Source organism: Pelodiscus sinensis, chromosome 7 (genome assembly GCF_049634645.1).
Source record: "Pelodiscus sinensis isolate JC-2024 chromosome 7, ASM4963464v1, whole genome shotgun sequence".
Classification (NCBI taxonomy): domain Eukaryota; kingdom Metazoa; phylum Chordata; order Testudines; family Trionychidae; genus Pelodiscus; species Pelodiscus sinensis.
In genome coordinates this window covers 61276620-61299784 of record NC_134717.1, presented here as the reverse complement: position 1 = coordinate 61299784, position 23165 = coordinate 61276620, and the positions used below count along the sequence as shown (strand labels likewise).

Genomic DNA, 23165 nt, shown 5'->3' with positions numbered 1-23165 from the left:
CACAAAAACTTTCACCATATGGTGTGGCAAGTATAAGGATCAGATCTTCAGCTGCTGTAAGTAAACATGGCTCCATGAACTGCAGCAATTTACACCAGCTAAGACTGGGACCTGTAAAATTTAGTGTCATAAATAGCTATGTTGTTTCATGCTGGCCAATTCTGCTGATCGTGTATGTGAGAATGAATGCTGAAAATGAATTCATTTGGATGTGTTTTATGTATACATTTGTTATGTCTATGAGTGTTAATTTTTGCTTCATACCCTAAACTTTGCATGAAATAATTCCAAGGAAGGTCTTTAAAACACAAAAGGGGCTCAGTTATAAAGGAGTTAGTATAAGCTGGCCATTCTAGTTACATTATGGCAAACGAAGAATGCAATATGCATATTTACATAGAATATGGCATAGAGCAATATACACAGAAAACTAGTTTTTCGATCCCACCAAAAAAAAAAAAAAAAACCTACACCAAAAAAACAAAAACCTCCCATCCTTAGCCAGGAAAAATATTCACAATCCAAAATACCAGAACAATTTTGGGTCAGTTAAAACATTTTGTTTTGATTTTTTCATTATTATTATTATTAATTATTACTATTATTAGTTTAAATTTCCAACGGTGCTTTTGAAAGTAGAAACTTTTTAAATGAAATGTGACAATTTCAAAACATTTTCAGGCTGACCTTTTCCTGTGAAAAGGTTTTGTACTGACAAATTGGCATTTTCAAACAATAAGAAAAGGTGTTTTCCTGAAAAATTCCTCGCAAGTTCAAATAACTAGGACTTGGGTTTCTGTGAATTTCCATGATTTTCCATTAGCTATAACAATGGTTTTAGTGGGGGGTCAGTATCTCGTTTGCTGGCAGCCAAACAAAGGGAAAAACAAAAACAAATAATGCAAAACAATATTTTCTTGTTTACCGGGTTTTTTCTGCATAGAGATATCCTCTCCAAATCATCTTTGAGACCTGCCGATCATGCATCTTATTCAGCCAATGAAAATATATTATAGCCAGTGGAATTTACCCTTTGAACGCCCCCTCACTGCTCCTATCCATTATCCATGCACTGATGTCGGTATGACTAGAAGGAAAACCGAACCTCTGGAAGCTAATGACTTCTTCACCATTGTGGGAAAACAATAAAAACAGCTTAAACATCTCCCATCTCCTTTTGTGTCCGAGACATTTCACCTCTTGATCCTTGGATCCCCTGACCTTAGCTTCTTGGTATCCAGCTGAGGAGACCGCCTTGAGCGCGGCATAGCTAATTATGACCGTACGCAATTCAAAAACAGGGTATGTATTATAGTTTTCCTCTGCTTCAAAATATCCATCCAGTTTGTTTGATCGTGTATTTGCTTTGCAAGTTGATTCCAGGTGTCTAGGCAGGAATTTAACGCTCTCAGCCCTTGCTCTATTTATCTTTTAGCTCAAATGGCAGTTGATGTCTCAAGTGCCAATCCAGCCTCAACTTTTAACTTCCTCCTCATATTGGAAGCCTTTTTGGTTTAATCCTTGTTTCAAGCTCTGCTATTCTCCTGGCCCTCCAGACTCAGGCCACATCTTCACTTCCTGGAAGATCGACTCTCTGGCGATCGATCTTTCAGGATTTGATTTAGTAGGTCTAGTAAAGACCTGCTAAATTGAATGCTGAGTGTGCCCCCCTTGTCACCGGTACTCCTACTCCTTGAGAGGAGTAACGGAAGTTGATAGGAGCATTGCTCCCATAGACCTCCTGCTGAGGGGCTGCCCCAGAAAATTGCTCAAGGTATGTCGACTTCAGCTATGCAATTCACGTAGCTGGAACTGCGTATATTCTCTGCCAGTGTAGACCTGGCCTCAGATTCGGAAGGACAAACCTGTACCCAGGGAAATGAATCAGTTATCAGGGGAAGGGATTTGGAGTGGATTATCTACTTTCCCAGCACATTGCTTGTGTTAAGGCAGAACCTATGGGTCCCATTCAGGGATCAGAGCCTCACTGTGATATGGATTTGTTTGTACAGCACATACCAAAAAGACAGTTCTTGTGGTGAAGCCCCCGCAGCTTTGTGCAGCTGGCCTAGGCTACAAAGAAGTGGACGACACACCCTAGCAGCGAAGGCAAAGGAGGAGAAGGTGGTGACATCAGTGAAATATGCGTATCGTTGACCACGGAGCATAGTCATGACTCACAACTGGCCTTCTGCCTCGCCGGTCATGTTTTGTAGGCATCATGGCACTGGAGATAAGCCAGCAGAAGTGGAAATAATTTCTCCCGGTCTTCTCTGATGCTGTCAGTCACTTGGGACACCTCAGCTATGGGAAAAAAAACGCTGCTGTTAATTTTTTTTTAATGACCACTGTGCATTGCTTTAATTTTAAAAATAGGCCAAAGGCTTGACCTGAGTTGTTTGTTAAGATCTACCACACAGGAAAGGTCCAGTCAATGTGTGACGGACGAACGTGACTTGAATTCAGTTCTCACCAGATCCCGAGCTCACCAGTGTTAATGCCTTGGGTTAGCGCCTTTAAAGCCGCATCCTCCAACTCCGTGTGGGGCAGAGAGCGCTGAGTCGGCACAATTTCTGATGGCCAGTTCAGACCTTCGCACCAGCCACCCTCTCTTGTTCTGCACAGCCCATTGGAACCAGGCACAGAATAAAGCAGAGCTCTGGATGATCACTGAATATTATCCCACCTCACCTGACCTGAAGAGCAAATGTAGCCACCAGGCCCTTCAACGTAGGGCTTTGAATTAACGACACAGCCTTTGCTCACCCTTCGATAACAGCCACGCTTAACCCACACTTAACTCTTTAGGGTAGCACTTGTGGGGCTTGGAAAACTGGCCCCCAGAGGACAGCAATGGTTTCTTTTGGGATCACTGGTAGCCTATGGAGATGAGAGACTCATAAGGAGAATGGAAGGGTGGAGGGAAATTGGGGCAGATAAGGCGGGAGACCCCCTCCCCTGAAGGATTACAGGTTCATAAACTATGCGCCCTTTGCTGGCTTGTCCTCTGTCCTGCCACGAATGCAAGTCTACACCACACCCTGAGTTTTGTCGTGGGATTGGTCTAGCACGTTTTCCGTCTGCCCGGTGGTTGCTTGTGGTCTCTGGGGATCCAGGCTCTGACGTGCGTTATCCCCGTGGTCTTGCCCATTTCTGCTGTGCATCATGTGAGCTGGGCGGAGGTGTAGTAAGATGAGGGCCTAAAACATAAGCCCAAGCAGCATAGGCCTGGTCTGAGGCCTAGCTAACAACGGACAAAACATGGCTAACATAGAGCAAAGCCAAGCAGTGAACACGAAGCAGGCCCCTGCGGACAGAACTCGGCACAAACAGGGCTGAGAGTGAAAAACACTAATTGGTGCTAGGTACCGACTGCAGAACAGTAATTGGTACTGGTGATACGTTGAAATCACATGATACCACTAGCTCTTTAAAAAAGACCTTGGTACCCGTTCCTCACAGATACAGATCCAGGTTCAGGAACGGGTCTGAAATGACAGCATGATGGATGAAGATGATCTAATCAAACCACGAGGTACAGGGTGATGGGTGGTATCTAAGTAGCGTCAGAGGGTGCTAACCTGACAACGTCAGACGGTGGCAACCTGATACATCAGCAGTGAGGTGTGAGTTGTTTGTACCTGTATATAAAGTGATGTCTTGGGGGGACAGTCTTTGGATGACCTAGGGGGCAGTGGAAATTTCCATTGATTGAGTCATTCCATTGCTATGCGGTACGTACATGGTCTAGACAGTTCTGGGTCCTGCCATGAGGGCAGGGGACTGGACTCGATGACCTCTTGAGGTCCCTTCCAGTCCTAGTATTCTATGATTCTATGATATGTGTAGTGGTTCACTAGAGTCTACTGACAACTATTCCTGTACTTTGCTTATCAATAAACCTGGCCTGGCACCTTCGATCCTTATCTGGGTTGTGGTCTTTGGGGGCTCTCTTGGGGTCTGCTGTGGAGACTAAGTGCACAAGTCGACACAGCCCACATCACTGAGTACACTGAGCCTTCTGGTTCTCATCATTGATGGAGCCAGAGACCTGTGAGGACACCTCGGCAGTAAATCCCGACCTTCTCCCTGAATAACTGCAGGGGGAATTGGCAGAATAAGGCGAGACCTGGCAGGGAACAGATCTGTGGGGCTGACGTGCAGGATGGGTAGAAGCAGGACAGGATGCCTTCAGCTGAGGTGAACTCTGCTTTCCCTGGGGGGGGGGGGAGGGCAGGTTATTTGGGCACCCACCTCTGGCCACGACCGCCTCTCACTCCCACCTTCGGGAACTCACTGGTGCCGTGACGTGATCACTTCAAGGTTCCCCACTCTCGCCATCATCGTAACCACTCCTGCACCCCCAGGCCATTCTGCCCCATGGAGGCCTTTGTGACAGAGCACCCTGAGGACTGCCAGAAGGAAGCTGATGTGAGGAGGGCCGGCAGGCTGGAGAGGTTGCGTTGTTGGCTTGGGAGATGCCCTGTATTTGCCAGCATGTATGTTATTTGATGGTGATAGTGCTGGGGGAAGTAGTCCCAAAAGAGATGAGGTTTCATGATGCAGTGAAGCTGCGTCAGGCTTCCCAGAATTTGGGATCACACCTATTTATGTCTGTCAAGCAACAAACTTGGCCTCTGACATTCTGCTTGACAGAAACCAGGAAAAGGGGCAAGATTTTAAAAGGAAATCTCAGCTGTTCCTTTCCAGCCATCTCCATCCCAAACCGCTTTGAGTCTGGAACGTTGTGAGTCTGTCATCCTGCGTGAGTTGTTTTTGCCGGCGATTTTCATGCCAGAACACATAGGTGTCCTAAAATAAGCCTCCAGATCCTTCCTATCCACCCCTCCACGTCAGTCCATCCCCAGGACTAAACCCATCATGATTCATTCAGCCTTCAACCAGATCTTGGTACTCAGAGTAGCATGCAGGGTTGGACTCCAATTTTATCTCCAAAGAGAACTAAAGACCTGACACAAAGCCCAGTGACATCGATGGCCATCTCTTCGGATCAGGCGGTAATTGCCTTGCCTTGAGAGAGCGATACAGGGTGCCTTGCAAGCCCTACAATGCTTAAGACTCATTTTCTCTTGTCTGTCTTCTGCTCTGATTCCATTACAAATGACATCATTGTCTGCAAAATGTAATTACAGCAAAATAAACATGAAGTGATTGCTGTGTATAGGGGAAACAAAATATTGGTGTTGCTAAGAGAGGACTGCTCATCTCGCTCTCTTCTGGCTTCGACTTTTGAACTAAGCGCATAATCAGCAAGACTGCGAAAACACAGTTTCCCTCCGACAAATTCATTTCCATTCCTTAATTTTGCAAACAGCACTCAACGGTCTGACTCTACCTAGCCCTCCCATGGTGTACAAGCAGTTCCTTGGACTCTTTCAGGGCTATAGTTGGCTGGAAGTGTGGTTTTCATGTCCTCTGAAAGAGGGTACCTCCAACACAACGGTGTTCCCTTATATCATGCTGGCTGCTTTTGTTTATAATGCAGACTCAGAGGGAAAGGTGGCTATCTGATGAATTGTCACACCACTTTCTGCAGAACCCTGGGTTTTTTTTTTATGTGAAGCTTGAGGGATCACGGCAGTCATTAAGAGGGCCAAGTATTTATCTATAACCTTTGTTTTTGCTTTTCTTTGTATCTTTCCTGTAAGACGTTAGAGAAAGACCTAATATCACTAGCACAGATGAGAATTAGAACTTTTCCTAGAAGTTGTCTTGCAGACATACTGTATGTTGGTTTTGCTATGGAGCTATAAAACCACAAAAGAAAGGGAATATGGGGCTGGATTCTCAGCTGACCTAAATGGACATAAGTATATAGAAATTGATGGATCTATGTCAATTTATAGAAAGAAAGATCTTCAGGGGTGGTTCCATTGACTTCAGTAGAGCTGAACCAAAGGTTTAGACTGCACTTAACTAAGGCAATGTCTTGGATCGATGCTCCAGTGATCAATCTTTCAGGGTTTGATTTAGCAGGTCTAGTAAAGACCCACTAAATTGAATGCTGAGAGTGCCCCTATCAATCACGGTACTCCTCACTGTCTCGAGGAGTAAGGGAAGGAGAGTTTTGACCTCCTGTTGTGGGGCTGCTCCAGAAAATCAGTGCACGGTACGTCGACTCCAACTATGCAATTCTCGTAGCTGGAGGTGTGCATCTTGAATTACCCTTAAACTTTCAGAGCCCCTAAGAAAAGCTTTGGTTTGGGGTCAGTTTGAGTTCAGGTTGTGTTACCTAACCCAGCTCTTCCTGTAACCTTTTGACCAGCTCTGCCTTGCCTGGCCACTCTAGGAATCTGGCAGCCAGATTCCACCAACAGCTATCACAGAACAAACAGTTACTCCACTGCTAAACATACAGCCGCCCCGAGTTTCCCTTCACCACTGGCATTTAGAACCTACCCTTTTGTTTGTCGCATTGGTCCCTTGATAAAATCCTGCTTATCCAGATGGTAAAGCCAATGGTAAATATTGACCTCTGCCTAGTCTCCTCCTTGTATATATTACAGTCACGAGCGCACTTGTGTAAATGGGACTACTTTCTAGGCTGGTTCTCGCCAAAGCAGCCGGGCCCTTTAACTTCATGACTTTCTTTTTCAGGGTTGGTGCCATAGGCTTTACCTAAATGTGAAAACCCACCTCCGCAAAAGACAAAGCCAGCTTTGGGGGGCACACATATGCCACTACTTTTGGGGCCACATTCTTTCACTTTGTCCTCCCAGCATTCCTAGGAGATATTGGAGTTCTATTAGCCATATGATGCAGATTGGGGGACAAAGCTTCAGACACTATAGCCCAGATTGTCCAAAGGGATTTAGGCACCTAACTCCCTTTGACTTCAATGAGGGCACGTCTACACAGCAGAGCTAAAGCCGAAATAAGAGTATGTCTACACTACCCCGCTAGTTCGAACTAGCGGGGTAATGTAGGCATACCGCACTTGCAAATGAAGCCCGGGATTTGAATTTCCCGGGCTTCATTTGCATAAACTGGGCGCCGCCATTTTTAAATCCCTGCTCATTCGAACCCCGTGCCGCATGACTACATGCGGCACGAACTAGGTAGTTCGGACTAGGCTTCCTAGTTACTCCTCATTCCACGAGTGACTTGATCTCACTTCCCTTTAAACTCTGTTCTAGTTCTAGCCTTCACAGCCTCCTGCAGCAAGGAGTTCCACAGGTTGACTATTTGCTTTGTGAAGAACAACTTTCTGTTACTACTTTGAAGCCTGCTACCCATTCCTTTCCTTTGGTGTCCTCTAGTCCTTCTTTATGGGAACTAATGAAGAACTTTTCTGTATGCACCCTCTGCACCCAACTCCTGCTTTTAGAGACCTCTATCCTGTCCCCCCTCCGTCTCCTCTTTTCTAAGCTGAAAAGTCCCAGTTTCTTTAGCCTCTCTTCATATGGGACCTGCTCCCAACCCCTGATCATTGTAGTTGCCCTCCCCTCTCTCAGCCTCTCTCTTCCCCTCTCCCACCTCCTTTTCCCAGTCTCCCCCAGTTTTGTTCAATAAAGATAGATTCCATTTTGGAAGACACATTATCTTTATTTTGTACATCAAGAAGAGGGGCTAGGGAAGGGTAAGTGGAAGGAGGTGAGGGAGGAATGGGGCACGAGCCCCCGATGGGGAGGACTGGGCTGGCTCTGCGGGCTTCTGGGGGTGAACGCTCTCCTGCAGCCCTCCAATTACCCCTTCTCCCCAGATGGCAGCCCGCGGCAAGTGCAGCCGGGCTGATGGCCGAGTGCTGTGATGTGCCCAGTGTGGGTAGTCCGGGCAATCCAAGCCAGGACTGCTTTGCAAGCGGGGCACCCCTGAGAACTGTCTGTCCAGGGTAGGGGTCGGGACCCTTTAAGCACAGCCCTCGGCTAGCCTGAGACAGCATCTCCACGCTCTAATCCTCCTCTGATGCTCTGCCGGCACTGCTTCCAGCCATCCTTAAGCCCGGTTCAGGGTCCACTTAATGTGGACATGCTAGTTCGAATTAGCAAAACGCTAATTCGAACTAGTTTTTTGTCTGGATCCATTAGTTCGAATTAGCTTAATTCGAATTAACTAATTCGAACTAAGTTAGTTCGAATTAACGTTGTAGTGTAGACGTACCCCGAGGGAGTAAATTCCCCTTCATGCCCCGTGCAGGCCACCCAGCGTGGGTGGCCAGGCATGCACAGCTGTGTGCCCTCTTTCTCCCTCTTGTGAAGGAGGATGGGGGATGTGTCAAGCCTTGGCTTCCCTCCTACACTCATTAGGCATGAGGGGATGACAGGTGACGGCAGCCATTTTGGCTGACGCCAGAGGTTGAACCTCCCGAACTATATGCAATGAGTCTCTACAGCTTGAGCGAACAGACTTTTGTCCTCTGGGGGTCGGGCACAGAGTGTGGCATGTAACATACACTGACCAGTGCGTTACCTCCACGTACTATTGTCCTGTAGCAAGCAGACAGCAAGGGAGGGATCGTGCCTCAGAGAGGCCTCTTGCTCAGGGCTGACTGGGCTTCAGGTCACAATCTAACCCCAAGGCCTGTTGCTCTCCTGGGATAGAGCTGTGCCTTTATTTCAAGGAAGCTCCATATCTTCCAATGAGAGACCCCTGCCATGGCACTAGAAGATCCCCTTAAGGTACATTCAATGCTCAGAGGTTTTCTGTGGGGGGCTTTGCCAGTATTCCATGGGGCTGACACCCCCCAGGCTGTAAATAATTCACCAACACACTTTCAAGGCCCTTTCCTACACAGAGAGCCAACCTTAACTCTTTGCTCCTCAGAAGGGGAGGCAGCTCAAGTGAGCATTCACGGGCTGCCAAAGCCCCTAGGGAGCGCTGAATCAAAGGAGCCAGGAGTCTGACTTGAATGTGATGAGCAGAGCACAGAGAGATTTTTTGTTTTGTTTTGTGACTCCTGCCAACTCTTGCTCTTACCTGTTAAACACATTCCGAGTGCACGGAAAAATAACTGGGAAGGAGATCATGACAATAACTGAGCCGGTGTAACAGTCTACAGGCCACAAGGGGCGTTGAGATAAAGTAATTCGCTCCGCGTTTGAATACGCTAGTGAGCAGGCAAGGCCTGTTCAAGCTCACGGTCAGTTTCGGAATCGGCCCCTCTGCCGGAGAGATTGAAAGGGATCCGTCTGCCAGGCAGCACTGAGCTGTACATATGTTGCTCGCGAGTCTGACAAGTCCCCGCAGACAGCGCCTTACGCAGTGTCGTGCTTCATCCTTCCCTCCTCACCCATCAACACCCTCTTCCACTCCCAGTCACCGTTTAGCATTCTCCCCACTAGGGCTGTGAAGGGGTAACTGGTTAACTGGCACGCTGGAGCAGCCTTTACGGGTGATGCTTACCGGGTAGTGGTTAACAAGTGTCTGGCAGCTGAACCCCACCCAGAGCCTGCTGCAGGTGCAGGGTTGCTCTGGCCCTGATGAGCCAGTGTGGGAGCCAGCAGCCCCGCGGGGGTTCAGGTGGTGGCAACTCCCCAGGAGCTGAAGGCTGTGTCACCCGGGCTAGAGCATTCCCCACCCTGGGATCCCCCTTAATTGGTTAACCGGTTAACCGGCTCCCCACTCTACACACCGCTTCCCACGCTGAACCAGTCCTCACTCTCGTCACACATCTTCCCTTTAGCCCAATGACTTATTTCCAATGATCCCTCTCTGGACGGTGCTTTTGCTGCCCTGTGGCTCCTTTGCTCAAACCCTGATTACTTGGTGGTGTGTTCTCTAGAGGACCGGTTCCTCTGGGCACCTTCTGCAGTAACATATGGCACTTGCACGGAGGTGGGGAGCTGATCAGATTCATCCTGAGCCCTTTCGTTGCCACATTCCGGCCCAGAGGAAGTTTTGACTCCGGTTCTTTTATTACCCTCTGCGCTGATCGTTTCTGTGTGGAGCATGGTCGTTGTGGGTTCCAGCAGGGTGGCTACCGTTGACTTTCATGGCAATGTATTGTGGGTAGCTATCCCACAGTTCCAGGGGCAGCCCATCCATATAGGTGAATTAGGCGGTCAGTTAGGGCACCAAGTTAAATTGGGCGCCAAATGGTGGCACAATATCATTGAGGGGTTTGGAGGTAGGGGTGCCGATTGCATGGTTCACCTAGGGCACCAGTTGCTGGCAGCTAGTCTAGGGCCATCCCTGCACAGTTCCTGTCGTCCCTTTGCATTCTGGGACCAAAACTGTGCAGCGGGTGGTTCTGGGTACATGTCGTCAGCATTTCATAATGCATTTGTCTCCTTCCTCCTCCCTTGCTTGAAAGAAATGGCAAACCATCTTTTTGCACCCTTTCCCCCCTGATTATCTGTGCAGATGCCATAGCAAGGTAAACATGGACCCCCTGCAGCAGCAAAGTACTATGGCAATCATAGCAACCGTCTTGCGCTTTACATGGCGGTATGTCCAGAGCCGAGCCAGGGCCGGCCAGAATGAGGAAGAATCTGAGGCGGCCCTGAGATCAGGCCTCGGGGCAATGTGTAGTGGGAAGATAACGTTTCTTATTGTTGCCACCTGGTTAACGAGGAACTGAACGCAGCAAAGCCCCAAGGGCAGATGTTTCCTGTGGAGGCCATGCCAGGAGTTGAGTTAGCTCCTCGCTGAACTTTCCCCTTTTACTCACCACCACGTCTGTCATTCCTAGATTCAGCTCCAGCCAGCTGCTCTCCGGACAGTTGCTTCCCACTGGCAGGCCTGGCAGCCTCTCTGCTCGTGGCACTATTCTCTGGCATTGCTCAGGAAAGAAGGATTGACGCCAACTTCATGCTGCTCGTTTTGTGACCTTAGACCAGGGCTACTCAACTTCGGAAGCCACAGTGATACTCACGGCACATGCCAAGGGCCACAACTTAAGTGTGGTTGCATTTACATGCAAATATATATGCAAATAGCTTCTTTCACACTGACGGGCATGAATACAAAGCACTTCCCACAATGCTCCAGAGCTCCCAGCACCTCCTCCCTGGGAGGCTAGAAACACCGACACCCTGTACATGCCTGTTCCAGCCCGTCCGCTTGCAACTTTCAATCTCACCCCACCTGGGAGATGCCTCGCCATTGTGGAGCGTGTTCCCAGTGGAGTCCACGTTCAAAGGATCCCATCTGCAGGCCACATGTTGAGCCCTGCGTAAACCCAAACTGCACTGCGGGCCACAAACAAATGGGCCGCAGGCCACATGTTAAGTAGCCCTGCCTTAGACCACAAGGCAAAGGCTCATGGCTTAGCACCGGGAAAACACGGGAAAGTATTATACGATGGCTTACAAATGTCATGTGACGGCTCTTGACCACAACGATCGCTGGGAAGGCGCGGGGCTGCTTTCCAATCCAGCATCCCTTCCCTTATTTCCAAGACCTTTACCTCTATCCAAATAAAATGCTGCTCACACAACTGTGGGAGCTGGATGACCTCGGCCCCGTCTTATTTTGACCGCCCCTGCCAATTCTTTGAGTGTGTGTAATAAATTCCATTGGCGATCTCCCTAGACGCAGACATAAGAATGCTCCGTCCGGGCATGTCTCTCAGCACTGCTGTTAGGAAGAGAACCCGGGGGGAGATGTGCTGAGCCGTTCATGTCACAAGAGCATTGGGTCGGTAGCTACAAAAGGCTGAGGACAGAGGGGAGGCTATGGGCAGGGTTTTCCCCTGGAGGCATGGAGCAGATTTGTCTGACTCACGGCACACCTGGCCCTGATGAATCCAGCCGAGACAGGCTAAAATAGGAGGGACAGAGGGAAAGTGCTGCTGGTTAGGAGCTGATGTGCAGCCCAGTAACAGCCTGCTGAGAAAAGCTGCCGAGTGGGTGGAACTGGGATTGGGTGGGGGGTTTTTTCCAGCAAAGAGACACTGTTGAGGCTGGCTTGTGATGCGAGATGACAAAGTGAAAATTGACTGGCTGGAGACCTCCAGCTGCATGCTGACTATGCAGAGTCTGGAACGGGGCCCCAGGAAATCCAAATCTGGTCATGGCCACAAGGATAAACCTGACTACATCAGCCTGGACTCCACGCTGCTTGTGGAGGTGGATGTATGAAGTCAGCGGAGCAGGGACGTTGTGGGGGAAGGAGTGAAATGGAAGTGTAGACACTTCCACGGTTAGGTCATTGTAAGCTGCTTTGCATCTACCTACCCGATATCCGAATAGGCCACCCCCAGAAGCCTGTTGGGGAACATTTTAACTTGCCTGGGCATTCGTTAATGGATCTCAACGTCACTGTATTGTTTCAGGCCAATTCCACAAGCCAACTGAACAGGGAAGCCTTAGAACTTAGCTTCATTTACAAGTTTGATTCCTATCACAGAGGTATGAACAAAGACATTGGCTGGATGACCCTCTACATTCCACAGCCTAATGACATAAAAAACCAAACTTAAGAACAATTAGTGCTGTCTCTATCAGCTTCATGTAGCATGGACACTCTAATTGACTATTTCTTGCCCCCTTTTTTCTTTCTTTTCCTTCTTTTTTCTTCTCTCCTCCCCATCTCCTATTTATTTAGAAACTGGACCATTAATAACTCCAGTCAGCTGAAGAAGTGGGCTGTGCCCATGAAAGCTCATGATGCCATCTCCATATTCTGTTAGTCTCTACGGTGCTGCTAGACTATTCATTGTTTTTTAAGTTTTTTCCAGTTACAGACTAACTCAGCTCCCCCTCTGAAGCTTCCTAACGTTATAGCATCAACCAGACGTGCGATCGCTTTTTAACTAAGATCCATTTTGTATTTTGACAACAAAAGAAATTGATAAATTACTGCCCAAAATAGGAGAGGTTGGACATTTGATCAGTCTGTGCTTCAGTTTCTCATCAATAAGCGCAAGTGATTTCCTTGTCTTGTCTTGCGTCTTTCTGAGATGCGTTTCTTAGCACAGGCTCTGGCTGTCTCTCACTATGTGTATGTAGGACATGCCATGCAATGGGGCCCTGATGTCCGTGGAGGCCTCTTGGTGCCACTCTAATACAAATGCTTAATGCCAGTAAAACCTTTGGTCTAATGTGCATTTTAAATGTTAGCTATGTGGAAGGTTCATTTTATCAATTTATGTCGGAGGGTTGTTCATGTTTATGAACTTATTACTTACTATTAGGATGAGGGACTCCTGTCTATTCATAGCTGACAATGATATTACCATTACTAAACGTAATAAAACAAAACACCGATTAAAGGTCAAACAGCTCCCCCAAGGTCTGAATTAATTACCAGGAAACCCTGCATTCGGCTCCTCACCGAGATGGGATGGCTCGTGGGTATGTCTTGCTAAACTGAGACTAAAGTTTCAGAAAGGTCTCAGTTCCTGTCTTTCTGAACAGTTAGAGCCGAAATAAGCATGAAGGTGTCCGATAAATAATAGTAATAAATAAGGAATTATTATCTGTATTACTGTAGATTCTAGGAGCCCTGTCATGGCCCAAGACCCCGTTGTGCAAGGCGCTGTACACAGAGACCAAAGAGAGACTGATCCTCAAACATCTGAGTATAGAACAGCAGACTGCTTGACACAGAGGGGGAAGTTCAAGGGAACAATGAGATAAGAACGGACAGCAGGATGGTCAGCTGTGCTTTCTGCATGCCTGGGGCTTACCACACTAGTCGACAGAAAACATTTTGAGTCAGGTGTGGAATTTTGAGACCGATAAATGAGATTGCGTTTGCCATGCTCATTCTCTTCTTGTCTCTGTGTGGAACACCGAGGCTGCGTCTAGACTGGCATGATTTTGCAGAAATACTTTTAATGGAAACGTTTTTCAGTTAAAAGTATTTCCGCAAAAGAGCGTCTAGATTGGCACGGATGCTTGTGTGCAAAAAGTGCTTTTGCGCAAAAGCATCTGTGCCCAGTATAGACGCGCTTTTGCGCAAGAAAGCTCCGATGGCCATTTTAGCCATTGGGCTTTCTTGCGCAAAAAATTAAGGTGCCTGTCTACATTGGCCCTCTTGCGCAAGTATTCTCGTGCAAGAGGGCTTATCCCTGAGCGGGAGCGTCAAAGTATTTGTGCAAGAAGCACTGAATTCTTACATTAGAACATCAGTGCTCTTGCGCAAATTCAAGTGGCCAGTGTAGACAGCTGGTAAGTTTTTGCGCAAAAGCAGTTGCTTTTGTGCAAAATCTTGCCAGTCCAGATGCACCCTAGTGTAAGAGGTATTCGAGAGAGGAGACGAGTGAGGATATGGCAAGAAGAGCTTCATGCAGCTCAAAAGCTTGTCTGTCACCACAGACATTGGTCCAATAAAAGATATTACCTCACCCTAATTGTCGCTCTAATGTCCCAGTCCAATACAGTAACACCACCACTGAACATAAGAAAATATCAGGACTTCTCCCAATGGCACAAAGCCAGATTGGGCTAGATCCGCCATTATTTGGAGTTAGTTGGGGCCAGCTCTGCAGCCAGAATTAACCCTAATCATCATCCATTTATGCTACCTGAGGTTCTGGCTTCTTCTGTTTCTCATAGATGCTTCCAAATAGCTTCTGGGAAGCCTATTGCACTGCAATGTTGCAGATCCAAGACAAAGTGGAAAATATGTTCCTGCAGATCACTCCTTGTTTAAATGCTCTTTCTAAGAGAACAATGCTGAACTCAAAGCTATTGAGAACAATTTTTCTCCTTGGCCTCGGATGATAGGACAAGAAACAATGGATTTAAACTGCAGCAAGGGAGGTTTAGGTTGGACATCAGGAAAACCTTCCTAACTATCAGGATGTTTAAACACTGGAAGAAATTGCCCAGGGGGGTTGTGGAATCTCCATCCCTGGAGATATTTAAGAGCAAGTTAGACAGACACCTGTCAGGGATGATCTAGATGGTGCTTAGTCCTGCCATGAGGGCAGGGGTCTGGACTTGATGACCTCCCAAGGTCCCTTCCAGTTCTCGTATTCTATGATTCTAAGCAGATAACGATAAAGAAAAAACCCAGGACCTGGGGAACTAGCATGTGCCTCGATTACTGGAAAACTTTTGATAAAATAAAACCCAACCCCACCAGAAAATTGACTTGCCTACTGAACAGCACATCCCGTAATGCACACAACGACTTTACACTATCAGCTGCAATTTCTTGGCTCTTAACAATGGGGGTGCTTTGGGAAACTTTAGAAACCTGATCCCTCAGGAAATTCTCTGGTCAAATAATGAAAACAAAACATGACGATTGGTTCAGATCCCAACAGGCTTTTCGTTTTGACCATGTCCATGCCCCATTCACTATTTGTGAATGTTCGTTTGAAGAGCTTAGTGTTTGGGAAATGGTTTTTCCTCATTTGAAGGCCCATATTCCATGTGTGCAGAAGCATGTTCAGCCAATGCTGGTCTTTGTTCAAGATGCTTCTGGCATCGAATTGGGGAGCAGAAACAAAAAGGTGTGAGGAAAATCTCAAATCACACATCACCTGGCTCGGAGAGGAGCGTAGCCCCTATGACTGACTTCTGCTGGAGCTTTGAGTGCTCCGCATGTCTGAAAAAAATATCAAATCTGTAATAAATAGAGCCAGCAGATTAGGAGTGGACATTTAATTTATGTGAATAGCCCAGCCAATATTTATGACTAGTGAATAAACCCTTAGAGAATGGAGCTTAATTAAGAAAGACTCATTATTGCCAGCTCTAAGCTTTCAAAAATCAGATCATAAAAAAGTCAGGATTATTATTATTATTATGATTGCTTTTAGATTCTTTTGAAGATTTTCTCTGGGACTAGAAACTTTTTAATTGAATATGAAACCAGATTCTCGTGTAATCACACAACTCCATGAGCTGAGGGTTGAAGACAAAACATAGAATCATAGAATCATAGAACTGGAAGAGACCTCAGAAGGTCATCAAGTCCAGCCCCCTGCTCTAGGCAGGACCAATTCCAACTAAATCAACCCGGCCAGGGCTTTGTCAAGCCGAGACTTAAACACCTCTAGGGATGGAGACTCCACTACTTCCCTAGGTAACCCATTCCAGTGCTTCACCACCCTCCTAGTGAAACAGTTTTTCCTAATATCCAACCTGGACCTCTCCCACCACAACTTGAGACCATTGCTCCTTGTTCTGCCATCTGTCACTACTGAGAACAGCCTCTCTCCATCCTCTTTGGAACCTCCCTTCAGGAAGTTGAAGGCTGCTATCAAGTCCCCCCTCACTCTTCGCTTCTGCAGACTAAACAGACCCAAGTCCCTCAGCCTCTTCTCATAAGTCATATGCTCCAGCCCCCTAATCATTTTGGTTGCCCTCCGCTGGACCCTCTCCAAAGCGTCCACATCCTTTTTGTAGTGGGGGGCCCAGAACTGGACACAGTACTCCAGATGCGGCCTCACCAAAGCCGAATAAAGGGGAATGATGACATCTCTGGATCTGCTAGCAATGCTCCTCTTAATGCAACCTAATATGCCATTAGCCTTCTTGGCTACAAGGGCACACTGTTGACTCATATCCAGCTTCTCATCCACTGTAACCCCCAGGTCCTTTTCTGCAGAACTACTACTTAACCAGTTGGTCCCCAGCTTGTAACTATCCTTGGGATTCTTCCGTCCCAAGTGCAGGACTCTACACTTATCCTTGTTGAACCTCATCAGATTTCTTGTGGCCCAATCCTCCAATTTGTCTAAGTCATTCTGTACCCTATCTCTGCCCTTAAGCGTATCTACCTCTCCCCCCAGCTTAGAGTCATCCGCAAACTTGCTGAGGGTGCAATCCATCCCCTCCTCCAGATCATTAATAAAGATATCGGACAAAACTGGTCCTAGAACCGAACCTTGGGGCACTCTGCTAGAAACCAACCGCCATCCTGACATCGAGCCATTGATCACTACCCGCTGGGCCCGGCCTTCTAGCCATCTTTCTATCCATTTTACCATCCATTTATCCAATCCACAATCCCTTAATTTGCTGGCAAGAATATTGTGGGAGACCGGATCAAAAGCCTTTCTAAAGTCAAGGTATATAACATCCACTGACTTCCCCATGTCCACCGAGCCAGTTACCTCATCATAGAAGCTAATCAGATTGGTCAGGCACGACTTGCCCTTTGTGAATCCATGCTGACTATTCCTAATCACTTTCCTCTCATCCAAGTGCCTCAATATGGATTCCTTAAGGATCCCTTCCATGATTTTTCCAGGAACCGAGGTAAGACTGACCGGCCTGTAGTTCCCTGGATCATCCTTCTTCCCTTTTTTGAAGATGGGCACTACATTTGCCTTTTTCCAGTCATCCGGGATTTCTCCCGATCTCCACGACTTTTCAAAGATAATAGCCAAGGGCTCCACAATGACATTTGCCAACTCCCTCAGTACCCTCGGATGCACTAAGTCCGGACCCATGGATTTGTGTACGTTTAGCTTTTCTAAATAGTTCCTAACCTGTTCTTTACCCACCACGGGCTGTCCATCTTCATCCCATCTTGCGTCACTTGGCGCATGAAATGTTGCAAGACATGGAATAAAATGCTGAGAGTTAGCAACACTGATATTCCCACGCAGAAACTTGGGCCTTACTCGTGTTCTGGTCTACTCACCTCAGGAAAGCCAGGCCGTTACCCTTCTGTATGCTCAAAATCCCAAACTACAGGTCATGCTTTAAGTACAGTCCTCGTGACCTGTACTAAGGAATACTACAGCCAACAGATCCCAGATGTGCTAATACGGAAATAATAATCATAGTGATCTCATGGTCCAAAGAGAGATCTTTCAAGGGAAAAAATAAGTTTTTATGAGCATAGTTAGCCCCAAAAGGCAACTGGGAGATGAGTAAGACGAATGCCTCATAAAAAGCCAAAACAATAACGGTAACAGTAATACTTCCGTTACTTGGCCTTTTTCATCTTAAAAATACTTTACAGGCATGAAATAGCTCATACCCCAGTGGAAACCCAAATAAACTCTCACCGGGCAATTGAATCAGTAGAACTACAGACCTCTCTGGATGAGAAGACCTCTCTTGTGGGTGTAGTAGTTGTGATTTGTCTAGGCACTGAAGGCTGGATTGAAGCTACACAGTGTACACAGGGACTTGGGGAACATCATCCAATGTTGCAACTTGTTTCTGGCTTGCGCAGACAGAATTTTAAGGTTTCCGAAAGCACCTCCCGGGTTACGTTTATACTTAGATTACATAGGCGAGAGAACACACGTAGGCACACAGCAAAATATCAGTAACCTGCAGCTCTTCCAGTGGGCTAGATTGTTAATTTACCATCTGCTCCGAGGAAAGATTTTAGGTTGAATTGTTTTTCACAATGAAATGTTTCCGGTACAAAAATGACGAGATTTTACAACTTTGTTCTTCTCGATAGATGTTCGAAACACAAGTGGTTTTGAAACGTCCTCTTTGCTTAGCTTGTTTGAGCAAAGGGAAGAAATGGGAAAACCCTGTTGAGAGGAGGAAGGAGCCAAGGAGCACCTCACAACGATTCTGAAATGCGTCAGCGGGGTAATGATTTATATCATGCAGAACGGTGATGCTCCGCAGACCACACTGTGCACTTCGAGATCTGGTAGCTTCCAGATGCATCACACTCTACACAAAAGCAAGCACATTGCCTTGGAGAAAGCACAGGTGGGCCTTGAAAAGCTGATTGGCCGGGGTGCTTCTACCATCCATCCAGTCTAATTACACTGGTGCATCTCCAGGATATCTGTGCTCTGATGACTCTCTGAGATTGGGCATTCTCAGGGCACCAGGCTAATTTGCTTGGTGTCCTACTGAAAAGTGAAGCTTTTCAGCACATTAGCGACTGCGGCTCACTGGCCAATCTTGGATGTAAACATAGGCCGGCACTGCTCAGACCTGTGACAGCGAACGCTGCTTGTGTGGTATTTCTATTGCCAGGTTGGATGGCGAATACAATGAATTCAGTCCTCAGCTGGAGGCTGGCAGAGGGGGCTCCCGCATCCCAGGGCTGGGTTTCTACCTGCCCCGTCCCCACCACCAGAGCGAAAGGGATTTACTCCCACAGAGGAGCTGGCCTTTACTCCCAATGGAGACCCTGTCCACATTACTCCTTTCAGTCTTGGCCTGGTGTGTCCCCACGAGGCACGTTCTCCTGTCCGCTTCCTCTGCTCCAGTCTGGCTTCAGGACCACGGGCATAGAGGCGTTGGTTACCCAGCCGAAGACATCGTTACACGGGCTGGTGAGGGGAGCATTGCTTTACCATCTCCAGCTCCAAGCAGGTATTTCCCGGCTGGAGAGAGGGACTTTTGTTGTGAAGGGAGCCCCATAACCTGCCACCCACGTGCGTGGGCTCTGCCTCGTGTCTCTCCTGGCCTTCCTGGCCACATCTGCTAGGGGACAGAGACGGGGGCTCCCCCCAGCTCATCCTCGCCTCTGGGTTGGCACAGCCGGGACGTCACCTCAAAGGGCTGAAGACACCCCACGGGGTTTCCCCCACCGACATGAATTCGGACTTCCACGGGCTTGGCCTGAGGTGCCGAGCCTGTGACCGTGAGGTGAGAGTCACTTCGCCTTCTTACAGGGACTGTTGTATCACACACCTCGGAGGGGGCGGGGGCCTCAGGGCAGGGATTGCAACAGGATGTACCTGGAAGAAATTAAGCATGGGTGGAGTGTGGGGGGCCTCAGGGCAGTGGGGTGCAGGAGTCAAGTCAGGGGCTTGGAGGTGGGTTGGCTCAGGGCAGGGGGCTGAGGGTGGGGGGTACATGGGCTCAGGGAAGGGGGTGGGGGTGTGCATGGGGTGTGCAGGAATCAAGGCAAGGGTGTGAGGAGGAGCTCAGGGCAGGGGGTTGAGGTTGGGGGTACATGGGCTCAGGGAAGGGGGTTGCGGGAGTCAGAGTTGAGGGGTGAGGAGGAGCTCAGGGCTGGGGGCTGCGGGTGGGGGTACATGGGTCAGGGAAGGGGGTTTCAGGAGTCAGAGTTGAGGGGTGAGGAGGAGCTCAAGACAGGGGGCTGGGGGCTGTGTGTGGAGGGGGCGAGTGCAGGAGGGCCAGGGTGCTACTTGGCGAGGGAAGGGGACTAAAGTCCCGTCCCCCCCTCAGATTCGTACCAGGAGGCTGCTGGCTGTTCCCCTTAGTTGCTCTCAGGGGGTGAGAGGGAAGCTCACAGAGAGGGGTCACTCCCCCCTCGGCCCCAGCCAGGGGGAGAGGAATGCAGGTGCCTTCTCCTGCAGCACAGCACCCCTGCGGGAGCAGCACACCAGGGCACACCGGCTTCCTTCCACCTCTGCCTGGGGCCTGAGCCAAAGCCTTTGGAAATCAACGACAAGTTTCCTTCTAATGCCAAAGGCCTTGAAGCCTGAGCTGTGGAGAAGTGTGACACGGCGAGCCCGAAGGTGTTAGCCGTGCCCGACCCTGCATGGATTGCCAGCTGCCTGGTTTCTCAATGGGCCTTTTGGAGACAGTCTTGCCCGTAACCCCAAACGCTGTCATGACACGTACTGATCCCAGACACGCATCGGGAAGCCATTGCGATATGCAAATCTTGCCATGTATGAATGTAACCTAAGTGACCCGGGCTAGTGAGTCAGGAGAGCTGGCTTCTCTCCCCAGCTTGGCCTGCCGCTCCTCACTGTGCCTCAGTTTTGCCTGCTGTAAAATGGGGATATGCAACTGACCTCCTTTGAAAAGCCCTTTCCACTGGACTGGAGAGAAGAGCTCTGTCAGAGCAAGGTGGTTATTACTGACATCGAAACAGTTCCACTATCCAACCCCCGCAGGGAACGCCTCTCATGTGACCGATGCACTGAAAATTGTTTGGCAAAGAACTCTGAATGACACACTGAGCTGAGAACAAAGCAGATAATTTGCAACCAGGGAAAAAAGGAGTGGAAATCTGATGCATGCATAATCTGACTATGAACTATTCACCCGAAGCTATTCCTGACCCATCGTGAAGAAGCTCATAACTAGCATTGTTGTTCATGATGAATGACATCGTCTTACACTTCTGCAGCAGGATGTGATCCTTCCTAATTGATTTTGAACACTGACTTATAATGCCCAGCGGATAGCTGGGAATGGCAATAGCTTCAACATGCAATCATCCTGGGCTATTCCCAAAATGAGCTGTTCCTTCAACAGTCCTTGGAGAACTCCCCACAAAAGAGATGAGTGTGTAGGTGTAAGCCAAGATTTTCATGAAGGACCGATGTGTTTGAGCAACTCCGTTTTCCAGTGCCCATCTAGGATTGCCTTAAAGAGAGACGTTGAGGGTGTCTTGGAGCGCAGCACCCAACATCACGGGTGGCTGTGGCAAAAATTGGGTTTGGTGTCAATGCCAGCAGAGACCAGGGTGAAGTTCAGCTTTCTGGTCAGCACAGCCTTGGGACCATCTGTTCTTGGAGTTCGTACAACTTCTATAGCTTTTTCCGCCAGGGACTGCCTGTGCACCTGTGTTTGTAGCGGGCCTAGCATAAGAGGTGGGTTGCTTGTCGATAACTGGAGCTCTATAGTGCAACTGCGATAAAAATTGATAAATTATAAATGCTCATAATAAACGTGAAGAGCATTCAACTAGCCTAGGACATGCAAATTAGAGGTCTATTGTAAAGCACCAACGTCACATATACCTTTGAATTTCTGGGCCTTTATCACTCATGGGCTACGTCTACACTGGCCCCTTCTCCGGAAGAGGCATGCTAATTTCAAACTTTGGAATAGGGAAATCCGCGGGGGATTTAAATATCCCCCGCGGGATTTAAATAAACATGGCCGCCGCTTTTTTTCCGGCTTGGGGAAAAGCCGGAAAAAAGCGTCTAGACTGGCGCGATCCTCGGGAATAAAGCCCTTTTCCGGAGAATCTCTTATTCCTACCTGAAAGTAGGAATAAGAGATCCTCCGGAAAAGGGCTTTATTCTGGAGGATCGCTCCAGTCTAAATGCTTTTTTCCGGCTTTTCCCCAAGCCGGAAAAAAAGCGGCGGCCATGTTTATTTAAATCCCGCGGGGGATATTTAAATCCCCCGTGGATTTCCCTATTCCAAAGTTTGAAATTAGCATGGCTATTCCGGAGAAGGGGCCAGTGTAGACATAGCCATGGTGCGGTTGGTTAGGTTTATGCACCCTAGTATCCCTTGCATCTGGCTGTAATGAGCATCTGAAACGACTGCCTAGCACAGAGGAATCCTGGCCACACCCATTTTCTTCTGGCCATGCCTCCTTGAGGTAAAAGCAATGACTTGCCTGTCTGCACTAAGATTTTACGTCTTGTAAAAAATATGCCTTTGTCACATTACCGAATTGGAGGGAAGCAGCCAGATCGCTACTGCACCCCTAGGTGGGGGTGTTGGCCCCAGAAATTGGTATAAAAGGGAGCCATGTGGGGTATTGAATGGGAGCTTATTGTTTGCTGATCTTATGTACGCTATTTATGTGAGTGTATAATGTCTGTGTGTGAAGGTAGGAATCTGTAATCTGTGTGGAAGCTGAATATTTCTCTGAATGTGGTTAAGCATTGCTATGGACAGGCTGATTAGCCAGGCCCTGTGGGACAATGGCACTTGATGGGCCAAAGACACACCCAAAGAATGGGGGCTGTCACCTGAGAGCAGCCAGCAGGAAACACAGAGATTGGCCTCTGACCAGGTGACCTGCTGCATACAAGAAGAGGCCAGGAAGGAGGTATAAAGAGGCCATGTGATCGATGCCATTTTGTTCTCAGCTCAGCACTTCATCCCAGAGACAGCATTGCAGGGATCGAAGAGCCCGGAAGACCTGTGAACCCATCCTGATGATAGGATGTGCAACAAGAACTTTTAAACCAGCAGCTGTAACATCTCTGCTAGAGCCTGCATCGAGTACTGGGAGATTCGGTGCATGTTACGTACTAATCTTTAACAACCTTACTCTCATGCTTTTCTTTATTGTAATAATAAACCTTTAGATATAGATTCTAAAGGATTGGCCCAGCGTGATTTGTGGGTAAGATCCAGAGGGTAAATTGACCAAGGATCTGTGGCTGGTTAATTGGAACCGGACAGAACTTGTTCGGGGTAGGTGGGATTGGGTACTAGGACCCTCCCACCTGTGTATAGGCCTGGGGCCATCTGAGGCACGGATATTGCTGGAGTGTCGGAGGGGTTTTGCTCGGGAGGCTTCAGGCAGGTTCCGGAAGCGCTCTGTGGGACTGGTTTGTGGCCTGTTTGGAGAGGTCACCAGTCTGGGGGCTGTAAGGAGCCCCGGATTGGAACAATTCGCCCTGAGTGGACGCCCTCAGTTGTGGC

General features: G+C 48.2%; 1 long non-coding RNA gene across 1 annotated transcript in view; it reads right to left on the bottom strand.

The window, feature by feature from the left end:
* Positions 1-549: 549 nt before the first annotated feature.
* Positions 550-23165, bottom strand: part of LOC112546470 (uncharacterized) — a 93993-nt gene continuing 71377 nt past the window's right edge. Inside the window, exon 3 of the long non-coding RNA XR_003090166.2 lies at positions 550-2304. This is a non-coding gene — a long non-coding RNA (uncharacterized LOC112546470). The remainder of the gene's footprint in view (positions 2305-23165) is intronic.